Source organism: Setaria italica, chromosome V (genome assembly GCF_000263155.2).
Source record: "Setaria italica strain Yugu1 chromosome V, Setaria_italica_v2.0, whole genome shotgun sequence".
Lineage (NCBI taxonomy): Eukaryota > Viridiplantae > Streptophyta > Magnoliopsida > Poales > Poaceae > Setaria > Setaria italica.
In genome coordinates, this window is record NC_028454.1 from 22,117,365 (window position 1) to 22,127,711 (window position 10,347).

The window sequence follows — 10,347 nt, forward strand, 5'->3', positions numbered from 1 at the left end:
CATCCCGGGATCCCGTCGACAGTACCACTCGACCCTTATAAGGATCACGGGATTACCACTCGACGCACTACTGGTGCGGAAGATGTAGATATGCGTCGATGCAGTGAAGACGATCACGTAGTTGTACGTAGTCGATCAACGTAGTCGTACGTAGTCGATCACGTCCAGCAGCTCCTCAGCAGCTCGTCCACGTGCAGCAAGATCGCCTCCGGTACCGCGGCTCGTCGTCGGCTCATCATGGCTCGTCGGTGGCTCGTCAGCGGCTCGTCCTAGTGCTGCAGGCGCAACACCTCCAAGGTATCCACATGTGCAGGGAGGAAGCGTCGCAAGCCGGACTGCTAGATCCGCGAGTTGCAACAGGCGAGGGCATGGGAGGTGCGGCAGGTGTGTTTCGCCAAAAAGGTGTGTACCCTAGGGCGCCCCCACCCCTCTATTTATAGAGGTTCCTGACGGGGCTCTGGATCCGAGGCATATTAGTACTTCTAAACCTAATCCAACTCGGAACAGATCCGAATTGGGCTTCCAGCCCCTTAAGTGTGTGACCCTATGGGTTCGGATACGCATAGACATGGCCCGAGTACTCCTACTCGGCCCAATAGTCGGTAGCGGCCTCTAGCAAGACGTGCCAACTCCTATACGCACACGAAGATCATATCAGGCGAACCATCACAACATAATATACATGCTATTCCCTTTGCCTCACGATATTTGGTCTAGCTTCAAGCCGACCGCTCTTTCTCGATCCTGTGATTCGGAATCCCTTTGTAGGTTAACTCTTAACCGTACGTAGCATGGCCATGCATTTTTGGATCCGATCACTCGAGGGGCCCAGAGATATCACTCTCAGAGGGGCAAATCCCATCTTGATTGACCATGTCTCATAGCATGCTTCTTGACAAACCCGAAAACTACCTTTATAACTACCCTGTTACGGCGTAGCGTTTGATAGCCCCTAAGTAGGTCGATCCACATCTAGAATACATGCGTCAATCTCAGGTCTAAGGACAAAGCGTATATGTTGTTTTAAAGAGAGAACTACTTCTCGTGTTGGGTCAGTCCTAACACATGTCTCCACATGTGTCCACATTATTAGTTCAACATCTCCATGTCCATGACTTGTGAAACATAGTCATCAACTAATACATGTGCTAGTCTAATATGCATGTGTGTCCTCACATGAACTCCGACTAGGGACAACTTTAGAATAACCATACAAGTAAAGAGTTTCACATACAATTCACATAATTGCAAATCAATTCAAGTAGCCTTTAATGGATATTCAATGAACACAATATACAAATCATGGATACAAATGGAATATCATCATCTCTATGATTGCCTCTAGGGCATACCTCCAACACCACGGCACGAGGGCGATCTTGCTACATGTGGACGAGCTGCTGAGGAGCTACTGGACGTCGACGTGATCGACTACGTACGATTACGCTAATCGACTTCACTGCATCGATGCGAATCTACATCTTCCACATCATTGCGTCGAGTGGTAATCCCGTGATCCTTATACGGCAGTTTTCCTGGTTTACGCGGTTGAAAATTTTGATTTGCGCTAGTGTAGCCTACCTTGTATCCCAACACATGTACACCTAGTACTCCTCCCAATCTTGAAGAACTTCCACGGTGTTGACTTTTTTTGAGTAGTGGTTTAGCAAGGGTGAGTACACTTATGGTTGGTACTCAACAAGTGTAGGGAATGTGTAGTGTAAGGCCAATCAAGGATAGATTGGGGTTTAATACCAATTCAGCATTTTAATTGGTTGGTCAAGTTTTATTAGCATTTACTAAATGTAAGTTTATACCACCCACATTAAACATGAACATGAATAAAGATAACAAAAATAAATAGCGATAATTTAATTTGACTTTCGATAATTTAATCATGTGAGGGTCCAGGCCACTCGTAACCGTGAGCACGGCTGATGGATCAGTTTTATACTCTACAAAGGTTGCACATCTTTACCCACAAGTCGTGTAAAAGTTCAGAAAAACTTTAGACCCAACCTTGTTGTGCGAGCTAGGCACAATACCACACTACTGAGGTGTGATTGCATAGGGACGCTACGAGGCCTTTACAAAGATTCCCTAGTAAGTGATAACCTGCTAAGGTTTCCGGATCAGTAGCAGAGCATATACCTCCCTAGTGGGCATAGTGTCTTAGCAAAGCTCACTTCCGAAGAGGACTGGGTTATACCCCATCTGCCGCCGCCCCTCTTGCCCTTTCGGTAAGATTACCCCAGACTAAAGTCTCTAATTAATTAGCCAAGACCAGAGCCATTTAGTTCTTGTGGTTGTACTATTTTTCCGGGTGGTTCTCCATGTTCCAATTAAGCATGGTGATCTTGTATTAATGAAAGGTATAGCATAAATAAAACAAGTTTAATAATTAAGTTCATTAATACCACCATAACCAAGTTGAGAACCCAGGTTGGTCAAGGTATAGGAAATAAAACTAGTCACTCCTTAATATGGTCCCATCATGTTTATGACTTAAAGTGCATGGCATAAATGTTATTGAACATGAAAGTAAAAGTTCTTAGGGTCAAGATGTGACCAAGGACATGACTTGCCTTCTTAGACTTGCTCCAGCTACTCGTAGTCTTTAAAGTCTTGAGCTTCAAATTCCTCGAGCTACGGTCCTTCTAAACGCATCACACGAGCACATACAAGCAATCAAAGGAATAAAGTAAGAAAATAGTACATCAAACAATAAAAACAGAGAAGAACAAGAGCATGAAACTAATCTGTGCATTATGATGAACTCGTGGATAAAAGAAGCACTCAAAATGGATCTAGGATGCTAAAGATATGCACTAAACAAGGTGTAGGGCTTGCTAGCGAAGATTTAGAACTTCTAGGGGCTAGACTTGAAGAAACCGAGGGCTAAAATATAATTACGTGTATAAACTGAAGGTTTAATGTGCAAAAGAGTAAGGCTAGGATGGCAGGCACTATCTTGCAGAAGCTCAGGGGCTAAAGCGGAGGAAATAGGATATAGATCTAATTATTTTTGAACTGCGACAGACCGCGGTGCAAAAAGCAGAAAGCGGAGGGACTCTTTAGCAAAAGTGGCACGGCTGACTCGGTTGACCCATAGGCTGACCGGGTCAAATTAGATCTGAGCCTTCAGATCTTGATCCAAGGGTCGTGGTCATCTGCGACTCCCACCAGGTGGAGTGCAGGCGGCGGAACGGCGGTGGCGGTGGCGTACTCGTCGGACTCAACTCGAAAATGAGTGTCCAGTCACGGATTGGGATGGGGATTTGACCAGGAGAACAAGAACAACACGGCGAACCAATCTACAATGTTAACAAGGTGGATAGCGCGGTAATGGAGGCGTGCGGGTCGGTGGGGCGTCCCGGCGACAGCGGCGTCCACTCTAGCGAGCTCAGGTGCGAGAACGAGAGCACGAGGATACACGGGTTCCACACCGGTGGCCTCCTCACCTCCTGGTAGATCCTTGGCTGACGCTCTTGGTGACGAAGAGGCGGTAGCGCAGGAGATCGACGGTGGTGGCGCTCGGGCTCAGGTGGCAGCTCAGGTTGCGGCGGCGCTGGGAGCTCGAGGGTGCGGCTAGGGCTTTTGTGGGGGCTCAGGAGTGCGGCGACGGCGGTATTTATAGCCCTCGAAGGATAGAACCTTGGCGTGTGGCTAACGAAGGAATCGGAGGCGGTGGTGGCGAGATTCAGCTTGGGGCCAAGCCTGGCATCGAGAGACGAAGGTAGGGGATGACAAGTGAGGCCAGGAAGTGAGGCGGGAGAACAGAGGCGGCAGCGTGGGAGCGGGTCGGCGCAGAAGATGGGCTGTTGCGCACAGCGGGCTAGCGCGGAGCTGGGTTGGCCCACGGGAGCAGGCCGCTGCAAGGCCGAGGTCGTCGCGAGCGGAGGAAGAGCGGAAGAAGAGAAGGAAATGGGCGAAAGAAATGAAAAGGAAGGAGGGGGAAAAAGGATTCCTATTGTTTGAAAAGGAAAACAAACATAAATCGAAAACTGAATGCAAACACAAATTTGAACTCAAGCAACCAAAAATAATGCACCAGCATGAATGCAACAATGAATTCTGATGATTCATTAATTTATTTTGGAAAAGATTTAATTGCCTAAGAAATTGAAATGCAACCTTAAATTCCTAAACACAAGCACTAAATTCTAACAAATTTTATTAAATTGCAAAGGTCAAAATTTAGGGTGTTACATTTACTGGTCGTTCACGCTCTGGATGGGGTCCACGGTGGCCACGGCCTCCTGAAGGTTCCACCCAACTGCTTTCTGCCCTATGCTGACTTGGTCTGGGGTTCTCGATTCTGGGTACTTCATTTCGACTTGGTCCGGCATCCTCATTGCGACTTGGTCTATCGCCCTCACTGCAACTTCGTCTGGCGCTACTGCCGTGATGGGATGAGTTGCGTCCAACCGAGTGTATCGGACTTCGCTGATTGAGTTGTTCATACACACGCTCTGCCAGCTGAGCCAGTTGCCTGGTGTACTTGTCTTGTGGCATTGCCCGAGTAATCAGGTCAATAGATGCAATGGTGGTGAGAGGAGTATGATGCTGACGCGATTGAACTGCTTCAAATGCGTGATCCAAGTTCATGATGGGTAGTTCGTTTGCAAGGCGGAGGCGACGCTCTGCCCTCGTAGTGTTTCTTGCTCACCGTCGATTCCTTTGAGATTCAGTCTCTTCTCCTTGCACGTTGGCAGCGAACTCATCCTGTGAGACATCATCTGGGTGACGTTCATGTTGCGGATTCCTCTCTGGTGGCTCTTCTCCATCGCCTTCTAATCTAGCAACGATGGTGAGTAGTTCCCGCTCAGGAGAAAAACTACCCAAACTTGATGTAATGACCTCTGTGGAGCCATCTTCTTCGTAGATAGGTGATAGAGGTGTTCCTTCCTAGTATGGGAGGTTGTCAAGATCGGTGACAAGGCATGACTCGCCATCCTTAGTGAGAGTAGGTGGCTTCATCTTGGGCCAGTAACGAGACCAAGATAAAGGAGTCTCCTCATCCGGATCCAAGTAGTAGTCGGGGTCCTCAATCAAATCCAAGTTGAATTGTAATCTAGATAGGTTGTCTTGGTAGATAGCACCCGAGCTTCGGAGTCCGAACGGGAATTGACTTGTATTTTTGACCGATTCACATGATGGCTTAAGTGCCAGCTTGTGGGAACCAGCCTGACTGGTGGGAGAACTCGAGTTGTACTCGGACTCGTCCCTCGAGCCTCAAAAGAGGTCGAAAATCTCATTGAATTTTTCAACAAAATCCTCCAAAGCTTGGCAAAGAAGGTTGATGTCGTACTACTTCTCCTCCAGGGCTGGCATGATGTGACAGTGGAAGTTTCCAGCGCTGTCTGCGACACAAACCCAGGAGCCAAAGATGAACGTCTGTGATAGTGGGCTTGATGATGACTTGAGCCATCGAGTTCGCCAGTAGATCTTTGGCAAGATCCCCTACCTAGCGCGCCAGCTGTCAATGTTTAGACCCGGCAACCTACCGAGAGGGTACTTGAGGTAGTGTTTTATGCGTGGGGCTCGCCGAGATCAGGAACTCAAAGGTGAACTTGAACACACAATTTAGACAGGTTCGGGCCGCTTATGTCGCGTAATACCCCACATCCTGTGTGTTGGTTGAATTGTATTGATTGAACTTGTTCGAAGGGGGTCCCTAACTTGCCTTATATTGACGGGGGCAGGGTTACAGATCGGTTGCTTTACAAGAGTACTAGTCGGATTCAACTAGAGAGTCCTACTCTAATTGCTATGAATAGTTTTCTAATCCTCGACTAGTTCTTGTGCTCCATGTAGACCACATCATCCTACACTATAATCTCCATGTTTGACATCTCTTGGTGTACAACTCGGTATCTAGGACTGTCCAAACCATCTGGTGGGCCCATAGATGTATGGCCAACAACGAACGCCGGGCAGCCCCACGAACGGAGGTGCCCTAGCTAGCAACCCTGCCCAAGGGAGAGGGGGAGGGGTGCACGGAAGAATCTAAGCCCCCAAAAGGGGGGCGCAAACGAGGGAACCAATCTGGCTTTAATTGATCAGATAGGCATCCACACTCCTCGATGACGTCGGAAAAATCTTCCTTGGGGTACTTCTAGCAGCCAGGCATGGCCCCCTACCTCTCCAGCCAGTCCGACCAATCCCTAAGGAAAGAACCCCAAACCAAAACCCCACCAAAAAGGAGGGCTTCAGGGAAAACCTCCAGAAGGGTCATGGCATGAACTCCCGAGCGATCAGGAAACCCCCACTTCAAATGGGGCTCCCTATGCAGTGCTAGCCCATTCATGGTGGGAGCCTTTTGACAGCGCGCTCGTCGCTGGCTCGTCGTAGCTCGTTGGTGGCTCATCCAAGTGCTGCAGGCGCAACACCTCCAAGGTATCCACACGTGCAGGGAGGAAGCGTCGCAAGCCGGACTACTAGGTTCGTGAGTTGCAACAGGCGAGAGCGTGAGGGGCACTGCAGATGTGTTTCATCAAAAAGGTGTAAACCCTAGGGCGCCCCCACCCCTCTATTTATAGAGGTTCCTAACGGGCCTCTAGGTCCGAGGCCCATTAGTACTTCTAAACCTAATCCAACTCGGATCACATCCGAATTGGGCTTCCAGCCCCTTAAGTGTTTGACCCTATGGGTTCGGATACGTATAGTTATGGCCCGAGTACTCTTCCTCAGCCCAATAGTCGGTAGCGGCCTCTAGCAAGACGTGCCAACTCCTATACGCACACGAAGATCATATCAATGCTATTCCCTTTGCCTCACGATATTTGGTCTAGCTTCAAGCCGACCGCTCTTTCTCGATCCTATGATTCGGAATCCCTTTGTAGGTTAACTCTTAACCGTACGTAGCATGGCCATGCATTTTCGAATCCGATCACTCAAGGGGCCCAGAGATATCACTCTCAACCAGAGAGGGGCAAATCCCATCTTGATTGACCATGTCTCATAGCATGCTTCTTGACAAACCCGAAAGCTACCTTTATAACTACCCTGTTACGGCGTAGCGTTCGATAGCCCCTAAGTAAGTCGATCCACATCTTGAGTACATGTGACAATCTTAGGTCTAAGGATAAAGCGTATATGTTGTGTAAAGAGAGAACTACTTCTCGTGTTGGGTCAGTCCTAGCACATGTCTCCACATGTGCCCACATTATTAGCTCAACATCTCCATGTCCATGACTCGTGAATTATACTCATCAACTAATACATGTGCTAGTCTAATATTCATGTGTGTCCTCACATGAACTCTGACTAGGGACAACTTTAGAATAACCATACAAGTAAAGAGTTTCACATACAATTCACATAACTGCAAATCAATTCAAGTAGCCTTTAATGGATATTCAAGGAACGCAATATAAATCATGGATACAAATGGAATATCATCATCTCTATGATTGCCTCTAGGGCATACCTCCAACAGTCTCCCACTTGCACTAGAGTCAATGTAGAAGGTACCTAATACCCATAGCTCTTACATGCGCATCATGCTTAGCCTGCGGGAGTGGTTTTGTCAACGGATCAGAAATGTTCAGATCAGTGTATATTTTGCATATCTTGATCTCACCTCGGTTAACGAAGTCTCGAATGAGATGAAATCGCCGCATTACGTGTTTGTTCTTGTGGTGGTTCCTTGGCTCCTTTGCTTGCACAATTGCCCCATTGTTATCACAGTAGAGATTCAATGGGCTGGATGCATTCGGGAATACAGCAAGCTCAATGAGGAAATTCCTTATCCCAACACCCTCCTTCGCGGCTTTCGAAGCCGCGATATACTCGGCTTCTGTCAAAGAATCGGCCACCATCTCCTGCTTGGAACTCTTCCAACTAACAGCACCACCATTTAGCGTGAACACAAATCCTAATTGTGACTTTGAATCATCTCTGTCGGTTTGGAAACTAGCATCGGTGTAACCTGTTACAACGAGCTCCTCCTCACCTCCATAGATGAGGAACATATCTTTAGTCCTTCTCAAGTACTTAAGAATATTTTTCACCGCTGTCTAGTGACTCTCACCTGGATCAGACTGGTGTTTGCTTGTCATACTTAGCGCATATGAAACATCTAGGCGAGTACTTATCTTTGCATACATGATAGATGCAATAGCCAAGGCATATGGCACTCTACTCATGCGATCCTGCTCATCAGCAGTCGAAGGACACTTAGTCTTGCTGAGATGTATGCCATGTGACATAGGCAAGAACCCTTTTCTTTGCTTCTTCCATGCTAAACCGCTTCAACACTTTGTCAATGTAAGTATCTTGCTTAATCCTATAAGCCTTCTCGATCTATCTCTATAGATCTTAATGCCCAGAATATATGCCGCTTCCCCTAAGTCCTTCATCGAAAAACTATTTTTTAGTGAAGTCTTTACGGACTCAAGCATAGGAATGTTATTTCCAATCAGCAATATGTCATCCACATATAAGATTAGAAATACTACAGAGCTCCCACTAACCTTCTTGTAAACACAAGACTCTTCTTTGTTCTTGGTGAAGTCAAACCCTTTGACCACTTCATCAAAACGAATGTTCCAACTCCTAGCTGCTTGCTTCAATCCATAAATGGATCTCTAAAGCATGCATACCTTTCCAGCATTTTTCGAATCGACAAAACCCTCAGGCTGTATCATATACACGTCCTCAGCTAGGTTTCCATTCAGCAAAGTTGTCTTCACATCCATCTGCCATATCTCATAATCAAAATATGCAGCTATAGCTAGAATAATCTGAATGGACTTAAGCATCACTACGGGCGAGAAGGTCTCGTCGTAGTCAACTCCTTGAACTTGTCGAAAACCTTTTGCGACAAGTTGTGCTTTATAGATATGAACATTTCCATCCATGTCCTTTTTCTTCTTATAGATCCACTTGCACTCTATGGCTTTAACACCATCAGGTGGGTCAACCAAGTTCCAAATTTGATTGTCTACCCTGGACTCTATTTCGCATTGCATGACACTCTGCCATTTTTCAGAGTCTGGGTCCATCATTGCTTCTGCATATGTCGCAGGCTCATCATTGTCCAACAATAATATTTCCCGCATTTCGCGGAGCCTTGCCTACCTTCGTGGTTGTGGCGGTACCATGGGTATCTCAACTTGTTCTGCTACATTAGCATCACTCATTGATTCTTGCCCGATCAGCTCATCTTGAACTTCTTCAAGATACACTGTCTTTCCACTCTTTTCTCCTTTGAGAAACTCTTTCTCTAGGAAAACCCCATTCCGAGTGACAAACACTTTGCCCTCTGACCGATTGTAGAAATAATATCCCAAAGTTTCCTTTGCATATCCCACGAAAATGCACTTTTCTGACTTGGGTGTGATCTTGTCCGACTGAAGTCGCTTGACAAACACTTCACATCCCAAATCTTTAGAAAAGACAAACTGGGAACTTTTGCAGTCCACATCTCATATGGTGTCTTAACTATGGATTTAGATGGTACCCTATTAAGTGTGAAAGCTGCTGTTTCTAAAGCGTATCGCCAAAATGACAACGGTAGGTCCAACTGGCTCATCATAGATCAAACCATGTCTAACAAAGTTCGATTACGTTGCTCGGATACACCGTTTCTCTGAGCTGTTCCCGGCGGTGTAAGTTGTGGAACAATTCCACAACTCTTTAGATGATTGCTAAACTCGTGGCTCAAATACTCGCCTCCACGATCAAATCGTAAGGCCTTAATTTTCTTACCACGCTGATTTTCAACTTCATTATGAAATTCCTTGAACTTTTCAAAGGTTTCAGACTTGTGCCTCATCAAGTAGACAAAGCCATATCTACTAAAATCATCAGAATTGAGCTTCTTCATGCGTTTTTCACTTATATGACCCAAACGACAATGCCACAAGTATGTAGGACACAAATCATTAGGTCGAGGCCTTTTAGCACTTACGTTACAGACAGGTGAACCATCAAGATTTTAAAACAAACAATCCATTCACAATGGGTGCAAAATCCATAAACATATCATTCTTAGAGATCACACAACCATTGTTCACTTGCAAATGAATAACCATCCTTCATCAAGCATGGAGGAGACAAAATGTTTTGACTTAAACTAGGAACGAAATAACAATTATTCAACTCCATAATAAATCCTGATGGGAGGTGGAGTTGCATCGTCCCAACGGTCAACGCAGCAACTCTTGCATTATTGCCCACGTGGAAATCAACTTCTCCTCTTTCCACGCTTCTACTTCTTATCATTCCCTGCATCGAATTGCAAATATGAGCAACCGATCCGGTATCTAATACCCAAGAATTAACAATTGTATCAGCAAGAAATATGTTGTCTATAACATTAATAACAAGCGTACCTGAGGT